We start from the raw sequence: 25722 nt of genomic DNA, 5'->3' as shown, positions 1-25722 counted from the left end.
TATTCGCATAACTTATAAATGGTAAAACTGGACAACTCAGGTCTCTGGACTATAGGTCCCATTTTTATAACTGCTTGTAGAAATAAACCTTGATTCATGGGGATTAAGGTCTGAAAGTATTAGAGAAATTCACAATGACACATAAATAAAGATATTCCAAAGTATAATCCACAGAAGCCAAACCACAGCTCAGTTCAACAAGCACTGGTTGAACATATAAAATGTGCAGACCCAACACTGGATACTGAAAATAGAGAAATAAATAAGACATGTTTCCGGCATCTGAGAGTTTCGTAATATAGTGAGATAGACCTATCAATAGATCATTATAATACAATATGTTCTCTCACAGCCTGGGAGGTCTTGTGATGTGTGGAGATAGGAGGTGGGGACAGGACTGTGGGATTTTCAAGAATTCCTGTGATTCACCATTGAACTAATGAGTTGGAAATGGGGAAGAGCAGAAAGGGTTATTCAGGCAAAGTAGATAAATCAGCAAATCTCTCAAGAAAACCCTCTGTATTATGCATTTTGCAGAATCATGATCTGTGAGGTAGAAGGTGGTGAAGATGAAGCCGGAGGAAGAGGAGACCACATCGGGTAGGACCTCATGGAACAGGCTAAGGTTTGAGAAGATCTACTTCTCCCTGCCACCTAAGAGATTACCAATTAAGAGCAAACAGATAACATCTTACCAACAACTAGCTCTGAGGCCTTGTGTGTGTCATTTCCACTGTCAGGACCTCAGATGATTTGTTAAAAGGGGAGCTTGAACTCGATGGCCTCCAAGATCAGTCATGCCTAGATCTGACTCTAAAGTTTTATGAAGCAGTGTCAAAGCTGGCAATCAGTGTCATTAAGCACTTCTGTTTAAAACAAACAAACAAAAATCTATCCTAGTGTTCACAGCAGCACTGTTCCCAATAGCCAAGACATAGAAATATCCTATATCCATTAACAGAAGAATGGATAAAGAAGAGGTGTGTGTGTGTGTGTACATGCATGCATAACGGAACACTAGTCAGCCATAAAAAAGAATGAAATAATGCCATTTTTAGCAACATGAGTAGACCTAGAGAATATCATACTAAGTAAAGTAAGTCAGAAGAAGAAAGGCAAATACTATATAGTATCACTTACATGTGGAATCTAAAATATAAGAAAAACAAACATCTATGAAACAGAATAGACTCACAGATACAGAGAACAGACTTTTGGTTGCCAATGGAGCTGGGGATGGGGGAGGGAATAATTGGGAGTCCGGGATTAGCAGATGCAAACTGTTATATGTAGGACAGGTAAACAACAAGGTCCTACTGTATAGCACAGGAACTACATATAATATCTTACGATAAACCATAATGGAAAAGAAATATACACACACATATACATAATTGAATTACTTTGCTTACAACATAAATTAAATCCTTGTTATAAATCAATATACTTCAATAAAATTAAAAGAAAATTAAGAGATCTATTCTACATACCTCAGAGAAAAACTGAAAGACTCAAACAAGGAACCCAAAATGTAAATCTGTATAAACTGATTTGTCAACTACAAAGATTACTAAATGCAAATTACAACTACAGAATGTATACAATGTCTCAGACATACAAACAGTATTTCTTGAGCTTTTATCCTACGCCAGATAATACCTCTGAAACTGGCCTTTTGTGTGTGTGTGTGTGTGTGTGTGTGCGTATGTGTGAGCGTGCACACACACGTGTGTGCCTTTTTTAGGGCCACAGCTGGGGCATGTGGAGCTAAAGGTCAAATCAGAGCCATAGCTGCCAGCCTATGCCACAGCCAGAGCGATGCAGGACCCAAGCTGTGTCTGTGACCTACACCACAGCTCGCAGCAATACCAGATCCTTAACCCACTGAGGTCAAAGATGGAACCCGCATCAACCCACTGAGCCACAACAGGAACTCCCTTGTCTTCATTTTAAATATGAGGAATAAAAGTTTTGGAATATTCAATTTACCCAGACTCCACACTGGCAAAGTGGCAAAGCTGATGCTGTGCAGGTTTGTCTGTCCTAAAGCAAATTCTCTCCCTGAGTTTCCCAGTACATTAGGATTGCTATATAAGTAAATAGAAAGAACATGCTACTTCTAGAGAATTCATAGACTCAATTTACATAAGATCCAATATTACCATTCTCAATTCTATGTACTATTTATGCTTTACTTTGAATGCTTAGAAAATGTGAAAACATGACAATGATAGCACTTAGCAACTGAATTATTGTTTATCCAGAAATTATCTATTCAGAATAAATGAAATTATAACTGCCCAGGCTGTGCTGAAAATGCTTTTAAGCCATCCAAGATGCTTTTAAGCAGTCACTCTAAGTCTATTCACATGTTGAAATAAACACTGTAATACTAACCAAAAAAAAAAGGATTATACTAAGATTGAATTAAGAGGCTCCTTAAAATAACAATCCACAAGGCAGTCATACACACCAGCAAATCCTGGTTTCACAGGGATTATTTCCAAGGAAGGAAAATAAAGATCCCGAGGCCTAGGTTGTTGCTACTGAACAGGAAAGCAGATAATCAAATGAAATAAGGCAATTCCAGTGATTATTCACAGGAGAGGTGATGGCTTGGTTCAGCCATTGGCCATTCCCTGCTTTAGATAAAAAAAGGTTTTTCCCCTAAATCTAACATAAGCATTTAATTCTATGCTGGGCTTTTTAGTTTCCTAATCAGCTCATGATGTGTGTTGAGCAGGATAGCAGGAGGAACAGTGAACACTATAGCAAGAGCAATGAAACAGGAACAGCATGGACCAGTTCAAGCCTTAATGTAACAGTGGTTTTCAACCTTGACTGTGCATCAGAATCCCCTACAGGGCTTATTAAAGCTTACCAGATCTCAGCCCCTGAGCTTCTACTTCAGGAGGTCAGGAGAGGGGCCCAAGAACATGCTTTTATATTCCCTCCCCTGCTGATACACTCTGAGAACCACATCTATGCTTGGTTTTGGAAGTGAAGCTCCATGTGCAATTTATAACCAATAAGTAAACTCACTGTTTATAGAGGACTATCCTTCAGGTATGTGGTAGAGAGTTAATAAACAGACCTCTTTGGTTATTTGCTACATGTAAAACTAATCAAACCCTAATGACTGGTAAGACTAACTGATAGAATTCTGGCTAAGTTTAACACTAAGTCTGCATTTTTGCTATAAATAAAAAAAATTAAAAATTAAAAATTAATTAAAAAAAAAACAGCATCTATTGAGATGTTATGATACACCAGGAACTGTGCTACTTATCTTCATATACAGTATTTGATTTGGCCTTCATTAAAAATCTAACACAGGAGTTCCCGTCATGGCTCAGTGGTTAATGAACCTGACTAGCATCTATGAGGATGCAGGTTCAATCCATGGCCTTGCTCAGCCGGTTAAGGATCCAGCGTTGTTGCAGTGACCTGTGGTATAGGTTGCAGATGTGGCTCGGATCTCGCATTGCTGTGGCTGTGGCTGTGGCATAGGCCGGCAGCTACAGCTCCAATTCAACCCCTAGGCTGGGAACCTCTACATGCCACGGGTGCAGCCCTAAAAAAGACAAAAAAATAAATCTAACAAATGCCAATATTGTTGTTGTTTCCAGTTTATAATAATAAATGTGCTTAGAGAGATTAAATCACTGTCCAAGTTCACAATGTGAGTACTTGATGGGAGAAAGCTTCATCCCAGGAAATCAGACTCCAGAGTTGGAGCTTTATTTTTGCCTCATAATCTATGGCCTCCTGAGCAAACAGCACAGTGACCATTAGCAGTGAACATTATAATCTCAGACTAAACTCAATTGTGAAACTCAAACAACTCCAAATCCAAAACATGAATTTATGAGCTGAACTTCGGAACAGGATCTCACAGGATATTAGAGCCACTGTACCACAAAAAATTGTCAAAGCTAGGCCACTACAAAGTTAAAAATGGGAGAATTTGGTGTATAGAAAATTGAGAGAGTCCACTGGCCACTCTTAACAAGATTTTTTTTTTTTTCATTTTCACTGAAATTTAAATTCCATGTTAAATGAAACTCAACTATGAGAGCAAAATGGTGTTTGGGCAATGAGAATAAGAAAATGTTCAAAGGGCATAGGAAGAATAGTCATGTTCAAGATACATTAAAACCTGGATATTGAGGGAAAAGCTAGGGTCCCAGAAGGTGAATATAGTGCAAATATATAACATCAGGGTTAGAAATCATTAAGAGTCTAGGCAACAGATAGGTATTATCATCAGGAAGATGCATCCACATATATTAGTCTGTTTTGTAACTAGAAAAAAACAGAGAAGAAGGACTAAAAACAAAAAAACAGAAACCTCATTTTAGGAACTAGAACACAAAGAGATGAACTATAACTCAAGAGAAAGTAATGGAAATATCACTGATCCTAACGAGGGACTGGAGTTCCTGTTGTGGCTCAGCAGTTAACAAACCCAACTAGTATCCATGAGGATGCAGGTTTGATCCCTGGCCTCACTCAGTGGGTCAAAGATCCACCACTGCAGTGAGCTGTGGTGTAGGTCACAGATGCAGCATGGATCCAGCATTGCTGTGGCTGTGGTATAGGCCAACAGCTACAGCTCCAGTTCAACCCTCAGCCTGGGGACTTCCATATGCCACAGGTGCAGCCCTAAAAAGACAGGAAAAAACAAACAAACGAACAAACAAAAACACCTAGAGGGACTGAATTCCAGGCAAAGTGAATATAAAGTAAGATTCATATATATCTACCTGGGAATTTATTAGACAGCACTTACAGATCCTAACTTGGGTGGAGGAAAGTAAAAAATATGTGAGTTGAATCTTGCCTGATTAGAAAGGCAAAACAAGCCAAGAAATGCAGGTGGCCTCTAAAAGCTGGAAAAGTCAAGGAAACAGATTTTCCCCAAGAGCCTTCAGCAAAAATAAGGCAGCCTTACTGATACCTCAGCTCTTAACCCAGTGAAATTTATTTCAAACTTCTGACCTCTAGAACTCAAAGAAAACAAAATTGTGTTGCTTTATTTCAGTACATTTTTGGTGACTTATTACAATAGCAACTGGAAACTAAAAAAAGCAGGAATAAAGAAAGAACATGGTAAGCAGAAATATGGGTAAATGCAATAGACTTTCCTTCTCTTCCAAAGTTCTAAATTATGTTTGATAGTTGAAACATAAATTTTAACTGTCTGATGTGATTCTAAATGTATGTAAAAGAATAATTTAAGGTAATTTTTTATAAACAGTTATATGATAATTTCATCTATAATTATTTTTATATATTATAAACAAGGGGGAATTAAAAGTGTAAAGAGTTTCTATACTGCGCTTTTTTTTTTCCTATACTGCTCTTGAACTGGAAACCTGATGAAATCAGTAGATTCTGATAGGTTATGTTTATATAGTATTATATCTAGAGCAACCACTAAAAAAGCTATATAAAAAGATTCATTCAAAAACACTATAAATATTTGCATATTTTGGATATTAACCACTTATTAGTCATAAATTTGCAAATGTTTTCTCCCATTCTGTAGGTTCTCTTTGCTTTGTGAATGGTTTCCATAGCTGTGCAAAAGCATTTAGGTTTAATTAGGTCCCATTTGATTATAAGTGTTTTTGTTTCCTTTGCTTTTGGAGACAGAGACAAAAAATATTGCTATGATTTATGTCAAAGAGTAAATAATTAAGAGGTACAAACCATTATGTATAAAATAAGATACAAGTATATACTGTACAATGCAGGGAATACAGCCGATATTCTATAATAACTATAAATGGAATATAATCTTTAAAAATTGTGAGTCACTATATTGTACACGTATAGCTTATATAATATAGTACATCAACTGCAATTCAACTTTTAAAAAACTATAGATGAATCAAAGAATGGATTTCTAAAAAATGTTCAAGTGACCAATGAAGGCATGAAAAATAAAACAGAGAAACTAAAAACAAGTAACAAAAAGGAAACAAAGTAAGTTTTCAATAATCATATCAAATGTAAGTGGCATAAATATATCAATTAAAAGATATAAATTGATAGTGGATTAAAAATAGGACCCAACACTATGTTGTGAATCTCTGTAAATTGCTGTGAATTTCTGCAGACATTCACTTTAAATATGATTATACAAGCAGTTTGAAAGTAAAAAATGGAAGAAGATGTACCATGAAAACACTCATCAAAAGAAAGTACAAGTGGCTATATAAATATCAAATAAAGTACACTTCAAAGCAAAGAAACTTAACCCAAAATAGAAACACATTTAATGATAAAAGTGTCAATCCACCAAGAAAACATGCGTCAAACAAGAGAAGTACGAAATATGAAAAGCAAAACTAACAAAACTAAAGGGAGAAATAGACAAATACACAATTATAGTTGGATAGCTTAGCACACATCTCTGAACAATTGAAAGAACAACTGTAATAAAATTAGCAAGGCTACAGAAGACCTCAACAATGCTATCAACCAAGAATATCTAATGAATATTTACAGAACATTCCACCCAATAAAACAAAATGCACATTATTTTCCAGTAACCATGGCCCAAGATAGATCATATACTCAGCCATAAAACAAAGTGTGCTCTCACAAGGAAATCAAATTAGGAATACATAACAGAAAGATGACTAGAAACTAATGAAAACACTTAAAATAATCCATGAGCAAAGAGGAAGATTCAAGGGAATGGAAAAATACATCAAAATGAATGAAAATGAAAATTTGACTTTTCTTTTATTAATGTGGTATATGATGTTGATTGATTTGTATATGTTGACCATCCTTGTGAACCTGGAATGAATCCCACTTGGTCGTGGTGTGTGATTGATTTTATATGTTGCTGGATTCGGTTGGCTAAAATTTACTGAAAATTTTTACATCTATATTCTTCAAAGATATTGGTCTATAATTTTCTTTTTGGTAGTATCTTTGTCTGGTTTTGGTCTGGCTTCATGGAATGTCTTTAGGCGTGTTCCTTCTTCTTCAACCTTTTGGAAAAGTTTAAGGAGGATGGATATAAGTTCTTTGTATATTTGGTAGAATTCACCTGTGAAGCCATCTGGCCCTGGATTTTTGTTTGTAGGGAGTGTTTTTATTGCATATTCAATTTCATTTCTAGTGATCGGTCTGTTCAATTGATCTATTTCTTCAATGAAACTGGAACACATCCTCACACCATGCACAAAAATAAACTCAAAATGGCTTAAAGCATAAGACAAGACACCATCAAACTCCTAGAGGGGAGCATAGGCAAAACATTCTCTGACATCAACCTTACAAATGTTTTCTTAGGTCAGTCTCCCAAGGCAACAGAAATAAAAACAAAAATAAACCAATGGGACCTAATCAAATTCACAAGCTTTTGCACAGCAAAGGAAACCATGAAAAAAAAAACCAAAAAAACAAAAAGACAACCTACAGAATGGGAGAAAATAGTTTCAAATGATGCAACTGACAAGGACTTAATCTCTAAGATACACAAACAACTTATACAACTCAACAGCAAAAAAATACAACAACCCAATGGAAAAATGGGCAAAAGACCTGAAGAGACATTTCTCCAAAAAGGATACACTGATGGCCAACGACCACATGAAAAAATGTTCAATGTTAGTAATTATTAGAGAAATACAAATCAGAACTACTATGAGGTACTACCTAACACCAGTCAGAATCGCCATCATTAACAAGTCAACAAATAAAAAATGCTAGAGAGGGTATGGAGAAAAAGGTACCCTCCTACACTGTTGGTGGGAATGTAAATTGATACAGCCGCTATGGAGAACAGTATGGAGGTACCTCAGAAAACTAAATATAAAACTACCATATGATCCAGGAATCCCTCTCTTGGCATATATCCAGACAAAACTTTCCTTGAAAAATACATATGCACCTGTATGTTCATTGCAGCACTATGCATAATAGCTAAGACATGGAAACAACCTAAATGTCCATCGATAGATGAATGGATTAAGATGTAGAATACTACTCAGCCATAAACAATAACAAAATAATGCCATTTGCAGCAACATGGATGGAACAAGATACTCTCATACTAAGTGAAGGAAATCAGAAAGAGAAAGCCAAATACCATATGATATGACTTGTATCTGGAATCTAATATACAGCACAAATGAACATTTTCACAGAAAATAAACTCATGGACTTTGAGAACAGACTTGTGGTTGCCAAGGTGGAGGAGGGAGTGGGATGGGCTGAGTATTTGGGGGTTAGTAGATGCAAACTATTGCATTTGGAATGGATAAGCAATGAGACTCTGCTGTATAGTCACTTGTGATGGAATATGATGGCAGATAATGTAAGAAAAAGAATAATATGACTGGAAAAAATGAAAATGAAAATTTAACATCTTACAGTTTATGGGGCACCATTAAAGCAGTACTAAAGCCAAATTTATATACTAAATACATAGACTAGAAAACAATCTAAACTCCTACCTCAAGAACCAAGAAAGAGGGCAAAATACACATGGAAGAAGGAAGAAGGAAATGATCATGATAAAGAGCAGAAATAAATGAAATAGAAGGTATAAAAACAGAAGAAAAAATTAATGAAACAAAAGTTGATTCCCTGAAAATATCAGTAAAATTAATAAACCTCTAGAAGACTGATAATAAATTTAAAAAAGAGAAGATACAAATTACCAATATGAGGAATGGAACAGGGAATATCACTATAGACAATGCAGACTTCAGAAAGTATGTCCAAGTAAATACTACACACAATTCTATACAATTTGGCTACTTAGATAAAATAGACCAATTTCTTTAAAAGCACAAACTACCACAATACATCCATTATTAAAGAGATTATTTCACTAGCCCTAGAAACTATTAAGGAATTGAATTCACAATTCAAATGCTCACAAAAAAAGAAATCTCTAGGCCTAACAGTTCTACTGGAGATTCCTTCCAAATGTTTAAAGAATTAACACCAATTTTTCAAGATCTCTTCCATGAAAAAGAAAAGAAGATAATACCTCCCAATTCATGTTAGGAAGCTAATATTACCCTTATACTAATACTCAAAAACAATACTCAAAAAATGGAAGCCACAGACCAACATCCTTCGTGGATATGGATGTAACCTCTTAACATAGTATTAACAAATAGAATGCAACAAAATATGAAAAACTTATGGTCTCTGGAGGAGACAGTTTGGGGGGTGGGAGGATGTGCTTGGGTTGGTTGTGGGATGGAAATCCTGTGAACTTGGACTGTGATATCATTATACAACTACAGATGTGATAAATTCATTTGAGTAATATAAATAAATAAATAAATAAATAAATAAATAAATAAATAAAAACAGCTACTCAGAAAAAAAGAAAAAAAAAGAATTAAACACCAAGACCAAGTAAAGCTTATAGGGGATTGCAAGCCTGATTCGATACTTAAAAACTAATCAATGCAATATACCACATAAACTGGCTAAAGAAGTAAAACCACAATGATCATATATTTCAATGAAAAAAAAAAGTATTTGAGATATAATTCAATTATATCTAAACTAGAAAATAAAGAAAGAAGAGTAAAAGCATTTGACATAATTTAACACCCATTAATAATAAAACTCTCAGAAGAATAGGAATGGGGGTAATATCCTCAACTTGATAAAGAACATCCACAAAAAACCTACAACAAGCATTATATATAATGGTTCAAGACAAAAAGGCTTTTCTAGCAAGATTGGGAACAATGTAAGGATGCCCACTCTTATCCCTCCTCTCCACCATGATGCAGTTCTAGACATTACATTAAAGAAAGACATACATATTGAAAAGGAAGATGTCAAACTGTCCCTATTTCCAAGGACTCTATCACAGATTTTACATATATATCAAAAAAAAAATCTCCTAGAATTAATGAGTTTAGTAGGATCATAGGATATGAGATAAACATACAAAAATTAATAACATGTCTATGTACTAGCAATGGACATGTGGACAATAAAATTAAAAACACAACTAACAGGAGTTCCCATTGTGGTTCAGTGGTTACCAACCCAGCTAGTATCCATGAGGATGTGGGTTCAGTCTCTGCCCTCGCTGTGGGTTAAGTATCCAGCATTGCCATGAGCTGTAGTGTAGGTTGCAGATGCAGCTCAGATCTGGCGTTGCTGTGGCTGTGGCTATGGCCAGCATCAGTAGCTCCAATTCAACTCCAAGCCTGAGAACTTCCATATGCCACGAGTGCATCCCAAAAAAAAAAAAAAAAAAAAATGCAATTAACAATCACTAAAAATAATAATAATAACAACAAGGTAGGTGTAACTCTAACTAAACACAAACAGACTTGGATGCTGAAAACTACTAAACATTGATGAAAAAACTCAAAGAATAAACAGACAAAGATGTGTTGTGTTCATGGGTTGAAAAACTCAAAATAGTAAAGACATAGCTCTACCAAACTAATATACAAGTTTAAGGAAATTCCTATGAAAATTTCAGCTAAATTTCTATAGACATAGACAAGGTTACATGGAAAGTCTATATGGAAAGGCAACGCTACTAGGATTACTAAAACAATTTTTTTTTTTTAAAATGAGAGTTGCAACATTTATTTCAGGTTCTCTCTTGGGGTTTTTTTTTTTTTTGGTATTTTTTTTTCTTTTGTGCCACACAGGCAGTGTGTAGGAATTCCTGGGCCAGGGATTGAACCTATGCCACACAGCAGCAACCAGAGCCACAGTGGTGAGAATACAGGAGGCTCAACCCGCTAGGCCATCACAGAACTCCCACTAAAACAGCTTTGAAAAGAGAGAATAAAATGGAAGAAATCTGTCCACAGATTTTAAGACTTACCATATAGCTACAGGAATCTAGACTGTGTGGTGCTGTCAGAGGGACACACATAGATTAATGGAACAAAACAGAAAACCCAGAAATAGACCCACACAAATATATCCAACTGATTGTTGACAAAAGTACAAAGGCAATTCAATGGAGAAAAGGCAGCTGTTTCAACAAAAGGTGCATCCAAAGGCAAAAAAAAACCCTTGACCTAAGTCTCATCTTTTATACAAACATTAACTCAAAATGGATCACAAAGTTAAATATAAAAAATACAACTATTCAACATTTAGGGGAAAAAAAAACATGTAAAAAGTTAGGGATCTCAAGACAAGCAGATCTCTTCAACGTAACATCAAAAGCACAAACAATAAAAGAAAAAGTTGACAAGTTCAGCTTCACCAAAATTAAACATATTTACTCTGTGAAAGACTCTGGGAAAAGAATGAAAAGACAAGGTATCGCCTGGAAAAAAATATGTGCAAACCATACATCCAACAAAAAACTACTGTATAAAATATATAAAGAAATTTCAAATCTCAGCAGAAAAAAACCCAAAGACATCTCATTAGCAAAGATATACAGATGGCCAGTAAGTACATGAAAACATGCTCTGTATCATATGCCATCAAGGATATGCAAATCAAAGCGATAATATAGAACTACTCACCTCTTATAAGGGCCAAAAATCCAGAACCCTGATAAGACTGAATGCTGATGAGGAATGTGGAGCCACAGAATTCTCAGATGTTGCCATTTGGGAAGGCAGTTTGGTGGTTTCTTACAAAACTAAACTCTTACCATACAATCCATTTATCGCACTCCTTGGTTTACCCAAGTGAGCTGAAGACATGTCCACACAAGAACCTGCAAACAGATATTTATGACAGCTTTATGCTTAACTGCCAAAACTTGGAAGCAAAGAAGATGCTCTTCAGTAGGAAAATGCATGAATAAACTGTGGTACATCCAGATAACAGAACACTATTCAGTACTAAAAAGAATGGAGCTATCAAGCCATGAAAAGACATGGAGGAAACTTAATGCATGTTACTAAATGGAAAAAAAAATCTGAAAAGGCTACAAACTATATGATTCCAACTATGTAACATTCTGGAAAAGGCAAAGCTATGGAGGAGTTCCCTCTGTGTCTCAGCAGGTTAAGAACACTACATAGTATCCATGAGGATTTCAGTCCCATCCCTGGCCTCACTCAGTGTGTTAAGGATCAGTCACTGCAAGCTGCAGTGTAAGGTACAGGTATGGCTCAGATCCAGCACTGCTATGGCTGTGGCATAGGCCAGCAGCTGCAGCTCCAATTCAATCCCTAGCCTAGGAACTTCCATATGTCCCAGGTGCAGCCCTAAAAAGAAAAAAAAAAAAAAAAATGGACAGAAAAAAAAATCATTGGTCACTAGAGGTTGGGGAGTGGGAGGAAGGATAAATAAGTGAAGTACAGAAGTTTTAGGAAAGTGAAAATACTCTGTGTGATATTACAATGATGGATATTTGTCACTGTACATTTGTCCAAATCCATTGAATGGACCATACCAAGAGTGAACCTATTATAAACTATGGACTTCAGGTGATTATGATGTTTCAATGTAGGCTCATCAATTGTAAGAAATATACCACTTTGGGGGGAGATGTTGATAATGGAGGAAGCGCTGCTTGTGCTGGGGGGGAGGGGGAGTCCATGGGAAATCTCTGTACCTTCCACTCAATTTTGCTGTTAACATTTAAGTTACTCTTCAAAAAAAGTCCTAAAAAATCCAATTAGAAAGTGGGAAAAAGATGAGTTCCCACTGTGGCACAATGGTACCTATGGTGTCTCTGGAGCACTGGGATGCAGATTCTATCCTAGGCCTGGCACAGTGGGTTTAAGGATTTAGTGTTGCCACAGTCGTAATGGCAGCTTGTGTCTGATCCCAGGTGTAGGAACTCCATAGGCTGTGGGATGGCCTACATAAATTAAATTTTCAAACTTTATATTTAAAAATAAAAATGGGCAAAAGATGTGAATAGATATTTCAACAAAAAAGATATATAGATGACAAATAAATACATGAAAAGAGGTTCAACATCTAACTATCAAGGAATGCAAGTTAAAACCACAGTGAAATGTCACTACACACCTCTCAGAATAGCTTAAATAAAATATGGTTACAATATCTTATGCTGGAAAGGATGCAAAGTAAAAGGTCACATACACTGCTGGTAGGGATGTAAAATCAGTACAACCACTCTGGGAAAGTTTGGCAAGTTTCTTTTCTTTTCTTCTGCTTTCCCCCCCTCCTTTTTAGGGCCCCACCTGCAGCATATGGAGGTTCCCAGGCTAGAGGTCGAAACAGAGCTGCAGCTGTCAGCCTATGCCACCGCCATAGTAACAAAGGATCTGAGCCACATCTGCAAACTACACCGCAGTTTGAGCCAACACAGGATTTTTAGCCCACTGAGCAAGGCCAGGAATGGAACCTGCTCTTATGGATACTAATTGGGTTCTTAACCCACTGAGCCACAACAGGAATGCCACTTTTTTAAAAAACTAAACTTGCAACTATCATACTACATAGCAGTTGCATGGCTGGGCACTCATTCAAGAGAAACAGACTTAGGTTCATACAAAAACCTTACACAAATTATTATTCATAATACCTAAAAACTGGAAATGCCCTTCAGTGGGTCAGTGATTAAATATAGACTGTAGTAACCTCCATACTATGGAATACTTCTCACTAACAAAAGCAACAAACTATTGTTGCACACAAAAAGCTAGATAAACCTACAGAGAATTATTGTGAGTTAAAATCCAATCCCAAAAGGATACATAGTATGGTTCCTTTTATACAACATTCTTGAAATTACAAAATTACAAGAAGTGAAAATAGATTAGCGGCTCCCCAAAATTAAGGAGTGTGTAGGGACAGAAGGTAAGTGGGTGTGGCTCTAAAAGGTCTATTTGAGGGATCCTCAATTTTTCTGCACTTGACTGTATCAGTATCAATATCCAAGTTATTACATACTGAAATTTTGCAAGATGTTACCATTGGGGAAACTGGGAAAGGATATAAAATGGCTCTCTGTATTATTAGTAGTAGCGTTTCTTACAACTGCATGTCAATCTAAAATTATCGCAAAAATTTAAAAATTAGTTTAAAAAGAATCCCTTGAAGTGCTTTCAGAAGTTGAGATCCCCCAGTCCCACCTCCAAAGAGTCTCATTCACAGTTTAGAATGGGATTCGTAATGTGCACATTTAACACGCTCCCAGTGATTCAGATAGCATGGTCCATAGGTGGCAGTGAGAGGAACACTCAGTCTTGATGGAATGTGCCTCCAGTCTAATTGCTTCCTATAAATCAGCTCTCCTCCTACTAGTATTTGGAAGAAAGCCAAACCTCTAGGAATCAGAATTGCTGTGCCTGAGCTCTCCTCTGTTACCAATCTGCTGTTTTGCAATGTCCACGCCACATGACACAAGGCCCCCTCCATAGAGAACTGTTCTTGCTGTGGGGCTCTCACCAAAGGACTTGGATCTTTCAGGCATTTCTTTAACAATGCACTGGAGAACAATTATGGTGTGTGAGATTATAAAAATGTGAAAAGCAAGCTATGGTCTCTTTTGTGAATAAAATTTATCCAGAAAGTAATTTAGTTGCAAATGCTTATAAATAACATAACAGAAAATGATGTTACCACTCCTCACATTTCATTGAATCTTCACTTGTTCCTCAAAAGGAAAAATAAAGTTACGTCTTTACGAAGTGAACTTCCCTTTTCAATAGGTAGTAAGAGAGAATGTATTCTAATCTTGTTAAGAATTCAGGTGTAATTAGAGGTAGGCTACTTTATGAAACTGAATGTCAGTCCGATTGAGAAGAATGAGGTCTACACAGAGCAATACAATGCTTAGAAAAAAAATATAACACTCAAAAGAGAATAACTCATATTTTTTTATTTTTGGATTTGAAAAAACATCCAGTAGCTATATAAACTGTTTGCCTACCTTCTACCTTGGTTTCTCTCTTGATTGGAATTACTAATTTTAGATCAGAAATGATGGGTAATATACTAGACATATGAATATTACCAGGAATCAGATTTCTCCCTCCCACCCTGCCCAGGCCTAAAGATAGTCTGATTGGCAGCTCTAACCAAAGGGAAATGTACTTACTGATCAAGGGAAGTGAAATGTATTGGGTTAAATAATAAATATATAAAATGTAGTTGATTAGAGATTTGTGTTTTTTTTTTTTAAAGAAAGGGTATTGTTAGAAGACAATGCACATTTGGGAACAGTTTTCATGTTTATTTTATAAGATTATAATGTGTTTTATCAGTAGAATTAGATAAGCATGATTTAACCCTTAAGAAGAACAAGCGTCTTGCTCAACAAGACACTTGAGGAAAATAAGACAGGATAAAAAGGAAGCGAGGGTTCAGTTCTGACATCCTTGTAATTACAAGTAAAAAGAAAGCATGAGGGACAGGTTAATACAGACGATAATTATCAAGATCATATAAGGGAAGAGTAACATTGTAGATTAGAAAATTGTAAAGGATGGGTTGTGCCAGTGAATTTTGAGAATTTGAGGCCTGATGTCTGCCTCTCATTAGCCAGCTTGTTGACAGTATGAGTAATCCACGAGTTCATGAGTGAAAGCGGCCTTGTCCTGCCTGGCAGCATCTCTGACCTGCAAATGGCAGAACCAACTCTCCTGGCCATTTTCACAGGCTGAGTTCATTTGTTCCTTGTTAAGATCGGAAAGGTCATCTCTCTGACTGAGAAAAGGAACAGATAGCATAGGCTAGTACTCCCCAACTTTTATCATGCCAAAGAACACTGAGAAAAATACCATCTGTGAAGAACACAGAGGCAAATTGAAGGGGACTGAGAGACCTCTATATGAATTCTGGTTAAAGTCCTTTTCTTTATGTTATTAAGGTAAGAAAAATAAAATGCAAAAATTAGGGAGGGTATTAAACAGAGTTTTTATAAAACTTCCAATTAAAATCTTTCAACATTTATAGTGAAGCCACTTTAACCATTTAAAAAAAAAAAAAAAAAACTGAATTAAGACTTGCCGTTGTGGCTCAGTGGTTAACAAACCTGACTAGGATCCATGAGGACATTGGTTTGATCTCTGGCCTCACTCAGTGGGTTAAGGATTCAGCATTGCCGTGAGCTATGGTATAAGTCACAGACTCAGCTCAGATCCTGTGTTGCTGTGGCTGTGGCATAGCCCAGCAGCTGCGTCTCCAATTCAACCCCTAGCCTGAGAACTTCCATATGCCACGAGTACAGTCCTAAAAAGCAAACAAAACAAAACAAAATATTGAATTACCAAGTAATGTGAATGGCTATAGTTTGAATGGTTTTATTCAATTCCTGTGCAAGACATTTTAATAACAATCACTATAAATTTTTGATGTGTACCACGGAGAGAAACTTTATTCTTACTAGCAGATGATTTTTAAAATGTAAATCCCCTTATGCAACCATTCAAAAATTTACAACAGCTGAAACTATATTTAAAGAATTTGAGCTCTTCCATTGCCTGTACAATGTAACTATACAATGTCTTATAACAATATGAAGAGATTTTAAACCCAATTGAACTTTCTATATCAAATATTTCAAAATAATAATGAAGCCGTGACTTGCAGAACACGTATATTAGTAAAACAGAATGCCGACACACTAAGAGGACTCATCTATGGAGAATGGATAGAAGAATCTAGCATTTGATAAGAAGGAGTGTCTGGATTCCTGTCTGGAAGTGCAATCACAAGGAACCTCCACTGGGACTCCCCAACCACAATTGGCATCACCCTGAACTTCACCCTTGGCCAGTACACCTAGCACATAAAATCACCCAGTGGTGCGTGAACTTCTCACACATGATAGGCAGCAGAATACCCTACAGCGAGATGATGGAGGAGATATTGAAGTAGTATCCATGCTCCAATATGGCACCTAGGCCAGATGAGTATGTAAAGTTCTTCATTATGCCCAGCACGCACCAGGAATGTGCTTCCAGACCCTCTGCTCCTGCCCTCCCCAGACAAGACAGCTCCTTTTAGAGACAGCTTCTCCAGAGTTCCAATGGATGAGGGGATCAGTATCTTAGCCTGCATGGCAAACCCAGTAGGAAACTCTATCTAGGGAGTAAACACAAGCATTTTTAAAAAGTATGTCATATGTTTTGTTGTTTGTTTGTTTTTTTTTTTTTTTAGTATGTATTTAGATGTACTGACTCATTGCTGAGACACTATTCTTCTAGTGTCTCATCTTCCTTTTGTCCAAAATGGAACAGCGCAACAGACCTAATTGGTTCTTAGTTGCATGCTGTAAACATCAAGTGAGTTTCCAAAACCAAATGAGAAACCACAGAAATGTCTCCAAGTAAAATTGTCACCAACACAGCATTCATTCACTCACTCATGCAAGTATCACTTATTGAGCACCTACTATATTCCAGAAAATGTTTCAGGCACTAGGAATAAAGTACTAAACAAAACAAAATTTCTTCCCTTATAGAACTTACTTTCCAAGGGGGTAGGGGAGAACTAGATTTTTAAAGTAATAATAAATTATACAGTATATTAAAGTGCAATGTGTACTATGGAGAAAAATAAAACAGAAAGAGGGATACGGAGTGCCAGAGTGAAGGAAATTTCGGGAATTGTGCAATTTTGAATATAGTGGTCACTGAGAAGATGATGTTTGAGCCAAGACTTGAGGGCATGAGGAATCCAGTCACATGATGATTAGGAAGCAGATGGTTACAGAGAGAGGAACTGCAAAGGCCCTGAGAGAGAGCATTCCTGGCAATTTTGACCATCAGCAAGGAGGCCAGTGTGACTGGACTGAAGAAGTAGAGGATAAAGTTATATCTACAAGTAGGGTGTGGAGAATAGATCTTGTAGAGCCCAAGTGACCATTGGCTTCTATCCTACATAAGCTAGAGACCCATCAGAGGGCATCAGGGAAGCAGAGGGAGTTAAGTTTTGACTCAATCATTCTACTTAATGTGTTAAGACTAAACCATAAGAAGACAAGGTAGGATCAAAGAGACTGTTTAACTCAGAGGTAGTGGCAATAATAAAGCTAAGAAGTAATGATGGCTTGGACCATGAAAGTAGCAGGGTAGATGGCAAGAAATGATCAGATTCTGGATCTGTTTTCTATCCAAAATCTCCTATTGGATTATATATTGGGTATGAGATAAATTAGGAGTCAAGGGCAACTTCAAAATATTTGAACTGAACAACTGAAGAAACAGTTGCCAACTGAAGGAGAAGAACAAAGTTGGAAGACTGACACTACCCAACTTCAAGACTTACTATGAAAGCAGTGATCAAGACAATAGAAAGAACAGACTAACAGATCAATGGAACAGAATAAAGAGCCCATAAATAGACCCCCCTAACTATAGTCAACTTATCTTTGACTAAGAAGCAAAAGCAATACAAAGGGTCAAAGATAATCTCTTCAACAAATGGTCCTGGGACACCTGGACATCCATAAATCAAAATAATATCAACAGAGATATCCTTCACAAAAATCAAATCAAAATATATCATAGACTTAATATAAAACACAAATCTATAGAAGACCTAGAATATAAAAAGAAGAAAACCTTAAATGACCTGAGGTATGGTGATAACTTTTTAGGAATCACACCAAAACATGACCCCCCCCAAAAAAAATTATAAACTAGACTTCATTAAAATTTTAAAATTCTGATCGATGAAAAGATAAAATCAAGAGAATTAGGAGTCATGCCCAAGACTGGGAGAAAAATACATTCAAAAGACACACCTGATAAAGCAATGTTATCTAAAATATACAAAGGATTCTTAAAATCCAACAATAAGAAAACAAACAACCTGATTTAAAAATAGACCAAGTCTTTAACAGACACTTCACCAAAGAACATATACAGATAGAAAATAAGCTATGGAAAGATGTGCAATATCATATGTCATCAGGGAGTTTCAAATTAAAAAATGAGAGATGTTCCTGTCATGGCTCAGTGCAAATGAATCTGAATAGCATCCATGAGGACGCAGGTTTGATTCCTGGCCTCGGTCAATGGGTTAAGGATCCAGCATTGCTGTGGCTGTGGCACAGCCCAGCAGCTATATTTCTGATTTGACACCTATCCTGGGAACCTCCATATGCTGCAGGTGTGGCCCTAAAAAAAGACAATAAATAATAATAATAATAATAATAATAATAATAATAATAATATATCACTCATACATATTACAAGGGTTGAAATCCAAACACTGATAACAGTGGATGCTAGCGAGGATGGGAAGCAATAGGAATTCTCATACACTGCTAGTGGGACTGCAAAGTGGTACAGTCAGTTGAGAAGGCAATTTGGTGATTTCTCACAAAGCTGAACATACTCCCACCATATGATCCAGCAATTTTGCTCCTTAGTATTTACCCAAATGAGTTGAAAATATATGTCCACACTAAAACCTGCACATGGATATGTGTAACACTTTTATTCATAATTGACAAAACTTGGGAACAACAAAAATGTCCTCAGTAGGTCAATGGACAAAATATATGGCAATGGAATATCATTCTGTGCTAAAAATAAATGTGCTATCAAGCTATGAAAGGACATGGAAAACATTTAAATGTATATTACTAAGTAAAAGAAACCAATATGAGAGGGCTACATACTGTATAATTCTGATAAAGGCAAAACTATAAAGATCAGAGATTGCCTGAGTATGGGAAGGGGGTTGGGGAAGGGATTAGAAATCAATAGGCAGAGCATGGAGGATTATTAGGGCAATAAAAATACTCTGATGTTATAATGATGAATATAGTGATGAATATATTTGCCCAAACCCAAGAGATGTACAACACAAGAGCGAACTCTTAGGCACAACATGGACTTTGCATGATTATGATGTGTCAATATTGGTTCATCTTTAGTAAAAAACGTACCACTCTGGTGAACGATGTTGATGATGGAACCCTCCCCCTCTGTCTTACTCAAACGAACCTACACTGTTTTTGTAAGTTTATGATTATATATCATTTCGTGCTTCATTTTAGTTGCCTTTTAAATCACTAGATTGTCAACTCAATGAAAGGCAGTGTATTTGTTTCCTACAGCCATAGCAAATTAACCACACACGTGGTTGTTTACAACAGAAATGCACTCTCTCACAGTCCTAAGCCCAGAACTCAGTGGCCAGTTTCACTAGAGTGCAACCAAGGTGCAGGCCTGGATGGGCTCCCTCTGGAGGCTCTAGGGGAGAACACTTTCCATTGCTTTCTCCCACCTCTGCAACCTGCCCTCCTTGGCTCAGGGGTCTGCATCACATTACCTTTCCACCCCCACCTCCACTGTCACATTACCTTCTTCCTGTTCTTCCAAATATCTCCCTACCTTCTTCTTATATAAGACACTTGAAATTGTATTTAGAGTCCACCCAGATATTCCAGGACAGTTTCTAATCTCAAGATCCTTAACTTCACATCTGCAAAGCATCTCTGGCCACATAAGGTAACTTATTCACAGGCTCTGTAGATTAAGACTTAGAATCATCTCTGTGGGCCATTAGTCTGCCAACCACAGTCAAGACAGGATTGCTCTGCTCATCACTCCATCCCCAACAGTTAGCATTGCTACATAGGAAGTGCTCGGTTGGCATTTTTGAATGAATTAAGTTGACAAATTTTTATCACCTGAATACCTCATTCATCTTCCTCTTAGATCTGAGAGAAAAGTCTCATTATCTCCTATCAAATTATTGTTGATAAAAAGAAGCTTTTACTGGAGCAAACAGACCTTATTCTTCCAGTGCCAGATTTGACAAAGTTTTTAAAACAAAGGGGAAAACAACCTTGGTCAGATTATTTAGCTGAAATATAGAAAAGGCCACAGGGGTTCTTATCAAGTTTAAATCTTACTATAAACTTCTAATTGCCTCCACAAAACTTAAATAATAAATCCTTCTGGGAGGACAAGGGATTTCTGTGAAAGTGGTTAATGAGGGCTGGTATGGGGGATTTAGTTACCAGGGGTGAGTGAGGTCTTAGGAGTCCAGATCCCAAGGACAGACAAGGGTTGATTTTCTTAGCTTTATCATCCAGAAATACTTCCTTTCTGATTAAGTCCCAGTAATATTTCCTCACATAGCACAGTTCTTTAAAAGCTTAAGTGCATGAGAAAACTATATAAAGGAAATATAAAACAGACCTAAGTGATTTTAAAGAGGCTGTAAGCAAGAGCTACTCTGGGTACATGACCACCCACAATAAAGACATTTCCCTTCTTCCCTCCCAGTTAAGAGTAGCCAGGTACTAATTGCTGGTGAATAGACTATAAGTGCACGTTGTACATGCAACTTCTAATAATGACCATTAAAGAAAAAAGCCATACTTTTCTTTGCTCTCTTTTTCCCTACTACTGGTTATAAAGTAGGTGTGATGATTGGAGCTCAAGCAGCTATTCTGGATCATGAGGCAGCAGGTTAAGAAGGTCAGAGCATCAAGATAGAAGAAGCTGAATCTTGACGGTCATGAAACTATCATACAAATCCTAAATTGCTTACCTCTGGTCCTCTTACATTACACAGAAAAAGAACTCTATCTTGTGTAAGCCATTGTTATTTTTATTTATCTGTTACTCATAGCTGGATCTAATCCAAAATGATTCAAGGTAGGTATCTGGAAGTGGGTGCTGCAAATGATAGATTTTTTAAAAAATTGATATCAAGTAAATTGATGTGGTAGATTTCTGTGTTAAGGATCTAGTTACTGCAGAGTAAAAATTTAGTGACCCTTGCATTATAAAGGCATAGCTTTTGGGTCGTCAAAATTCTTAGTCAAACTGAAACTTGTTCACCTTGCAAGGCATACCGCATGCCCAACAAGGCTGTAGCTCTAGGGAAAATGAAAGAAAAGATTCAGAATGCTGGTTGGTGATTGTTAGCTGCTTCTTTCCACTTTTAGCAAAGATCTACAAGAAAAAGTTAAATTCAGGTCAGAGCTAGCCAGTGGGCAAGCAGATGTGGAAGGGAATTCATCATTTTGCTTAGGGAGGTACCCTATGCCTACCTCTTGAAATCTAGGTTTATCGAGAGTTCAACAATTCAGAACATTGCTAGGTTAAAAAAGTTGATAGCTTCAGTATCTCATTCTGAAGCAGGAGGGGGAGATTGAGAGGTGGGTAGCTAGGAAGTTAAATACTCCAGCAGATTACATTTATGCCTGCCATATAAAGATTGAACATACTCTCAAAGATGATATTAAGTGTGTCTCCTTCACCCCAGGTACATTGTTTCGGGCATTTCCAAGATAGTCACCATTAACATGAAGTGTGGGGGAGGGAAGATCCAAAGTATTAAAAATCACAGTCTTAAAAATCACGTTTATTTAAGAACTTTGACTGTGGTCACTTATATATGGAAGTGACCAGAAGCGAATACACTGAAAGCCTGTTTTTCTGTTTTGTTTTGTGTTAGAGAATTTTAGTGGCAAAATCTTCATGCCCAGTCTGCATGTGCATCATATTAAATATCTTTTGCTACCTAACCAGCTGGCCCCTAACTTAGTGGTGTGAAACTACAACAAAACTTCTATTACTGCCATCCCTCAGTTCTGGGAGGTGACTGTGCTCAATTAGGTGGTTCACACTTAAGAGTCATTCATGTAGTTGCAATCAGACAGTGGCTGGTGCTGGAGTCATCTTAACAGTTTCCTCATTAATGTGTGTGGTAGTTGAGGCTGGCTGTTGGCTAAAACTCCAGAGAAGACTGTGAGTCAGAATATTTCATGTGATCTCTCCATATGGTCTGGCCTTCCTTACAATCTAGTGGCTGGCTTCCAAGGAGCAAGTATGCTAGAGAGTGAGGTAGAAGCTCCATCACCTTTTATGACCCAGCCTTAGAAATCACATGGTAGCATTCTGTCACACTCTATTGGTTAAGGCAGTCAAAAAGTTCCAGTATTAAAGAGAAGGAGACATAGACTCCAATTCTTGACTGGCAAATAGCAATGTTGCAAAAAGAACTGGTGGAATGGGAAGTATTGTTACAAATATCTTCAGAAAATACAAGCCCGTAACTGTAGCCTTCAAAATATAATTCCTGAGCTTCCCCACACCCAACCCAAGACAACAGAAACAGTAAGTGATCGGAAAAAATTTTATGGCCCTCAATATAAGCTTCCTACTCATTTTGGTCCTCAGAGGTGTGCTTGGAGGTAAATGGAAATGAAAAAATTTCCCTGAAACAAAGCAGAACCATGGAGGACAAAGGGTAAGGGAGTTCCTCCCAAAGAACTAGGGGTCCAGGTAATCAAGGCATTATCCCATACTTTTCCAGTCCATAGGGAAGTTAGAATTTCTAGGGACCAATGACTGATGGATTTCCCATTCTCTCCATTTTAGAAAATTCATTTATTAATTTTATAGCTGCATCTGTGTCATATAAACAGGCCAGCTTGGCTGTTCCTGAGCCACAACTTCCACCTACACTGCAGCTGCATCAATACTGGATCCTTTAACCCACTGAACTGCTCCGGGATCAAACCCATACCACCACAGCAACCCAAGATGCTACACTCAGATTCTTAACCCACTGTACAATGGCAAGGACACTTCTCCCCATTTCTGAATGGGAGATTTGATTCAAATTAGCCTGATACTTCTCCACTACTGAATGCTGGGTGTGGTTAGGGAAGAAAACTTGTCTTTTAGTTTGAGGGCCACCAAAACAAGGGGTCCTAATGGATATGTTTGCCTGTCTCCCAGAGATACTGGACTTTGAACTGGAATTAATAGCTGAATGGGATTTAGGGCTAACTCTCTAAGAAGGAAGACAGTGTAGCTAAAAAACCTGAGTCAAATTTGTCCTAAATATTCATGTTCCCCTTCTTCCATAGGAGTAGATTCACTGACCTTTAGCTAGGAATACAGCACCACATAAAATTTACTATATACCCCAGGATCCTCTGGTACTGGGTATTGGCATGTGATTAAGTTCCAGAACATGGAAACATTGTGTAAAATTTTCAGTAAGCTTCCTTAAAGGGAGAAGATTTGCCATTCATTAATTCCTTTCCCTTCTTCCTGACAAGAAAACCAATGTGATGTTCGGAATTCAAAAGGTCTTCCTGAGCCATGAGATTATGTACACCGAGATGGTTGAACAGCAAGAAAGACCACTGCTCCTTGATGACTCTGAAGCTTTTGTGCTAATTCTGGAATGCCTACTTCTAGGTTTCTTTATGTGAGAGAAAAACAAACTTCTGTTTGTTTAAACTATTATTTGTTTAAGCTTCTGTTACTAATAGCAAATCAAATCCTAATTACTGTAGCATATAGTTGAATGGGGGATAATTCTATAATATGAGGTAGATTAAAATAAACATTAATTACATAATAATATCCTATTCACACAAAATCAAGCAACAAAACATGATTCAGGGAAATTGTATGCCTCCACACAGTAGCCAAAGATTTGCTTTCAAAATGCAAATCTGATCCCATAACCCCAACAACTTCCCAGCTTTCAACTATCCTGTGGTTTCCCTTTGGACAAATCTCCCTAATCTGCTCTCTAAATCCCTATGTGATCTAGCCCCTGTTACCTTTCCAAGCTCATCTACTCCCAAGGTCCTTTCAACTCTCTGTCGTCTACCTACACTTGTCTTTCAGATCCTGTTGCTCACAACTAGAGTTGGAGGCAGAAGATTCTGTGATTGCTCCCCTGAGTACATTCTCCAAAACAGGTACCTCCTCAACTTGTTTAAGGAAATATGTTAGCACAACAACTATGATTATAGTAAGAGAAAGCTTAATAAACCAGGATCAGGATACTGTAAGACAGGTGGTCTGAAAGCAGCTCTTACATGCCTGCTCCCGTTCTCCTGACCTGACCCACCCCTAGGCTCACTCCCCGAATTTTAGAACCTAGCTCTACCTTTGATCTTCATCCCCATGTTCCTTCCCACATCATGTTCCTCCCTTTTCTCTTCATCCAGATGACATTTATTCTTTCTTCAGGTATCAAATATGCCACTCAAATTTCCCTATTATAGTAGTTCACCCTGCCATGTAACTTTGATTATTTGATAATATGTCAGTTTTCTCATGAATCCACATGTATCTGTTAATGTGAATATTTGATAAAGGTCATTTTCCCCCCAACTAGACAGTGTGTTTCATGAGTCAGAAAGAAAAAAAAAATGGTTTTAGCTTATCAATGCATCCAAACAGCAGAACGCTGTGGCCAGCATACTGTAAGCAGTCAATAATTATCTGTTGAATGAATAACTGTGATGCTCAGGGCTGAGTCAAAAAAAAGAGGGAAACAAATGCATAGGGTGATACTGAAAAGAAAAATAAAAAAGCACACAGTCACAGCAGCATAAACATGGATGACAAATTTAGGAGGAGAAGGTAATCAATGTGCTGAAAAGCAATATTCTAGATGATGAGAGAAATATAGAGTATAAAGCATGGTCACTGCCCTTAAGAAATGTACCATTTAGGGTATAATAAAACTTAGGCCAAAGAAAAAATAATCCATAACCATGAAAGTCAGAAATAAAAAAAATGTGTTCAATGAGTGGGACCAACAAACAGCATGCCATAGAGTACAACAATAAAAATTAATACAGATTAGAAGAAGTTAGGGACAATAATAATTTTTGTGTCCCTTGTTATGTGCCAGGGACTGTATTAAGCATTTAACCTATATTATCTTTCATAATCTTTACAGTCATCAATGAGCAAGGTATTAATATCCTCATTTTAAAGATGAGGCTCAAAGAGTTTAAACATGCCTAAATAACAAAGTTTATATAAAGAATGCCAGAATTTGAGCCCTAGTCTTCTTGAATTC

General features: G+C 37.0%; 1 long non-coding RNA gene across 5 annotated transcripts in view; it reads right to left on the bottom strand.

Moving 5' to 3' along the window:
• The window catches only part of LOC102167127, a 387855-nt gene that overhangs the window by 278123 nt on the left and 84010 nt on the right, over positions 1-25722 (bottom strand). For 3 of the 5 annotated variants that reach the window (XR_002342721.1, XR_002342717.1, XR_002342720.1), the window contains one exon: positions 11350-11701. This is a non-coding gene — a long non-coding RNA (uncharacterized LOC102167127). Of the gene's footprint in view, positions 1-11349; positions 11702-25722 lie in introns of those variants that run through there. The other 2 variants (XR_002342719.1, XR_002342718.1) reach the window with 1 other exon arrangement.

The sequence above is a fragment of the Sus scrofa genome, chromosome 3 (genome assembly GCF_000003025.6).
Source record: "Sus scrofa isolate TJ Tabasco breed Duroc chromosome 3, Sscrofa11.1, whole genome shotgun sequence".
Taxonomy (NCBI): domain Eukaryota; kingdom Metazoa; phylum Chordata; class Mammalia; order Artiodactyla; family Suidae; genus Sus; species Sus scrofa.
This window is presented reverse-complemented; position numbering and strand designations above follow the sequence as displayed.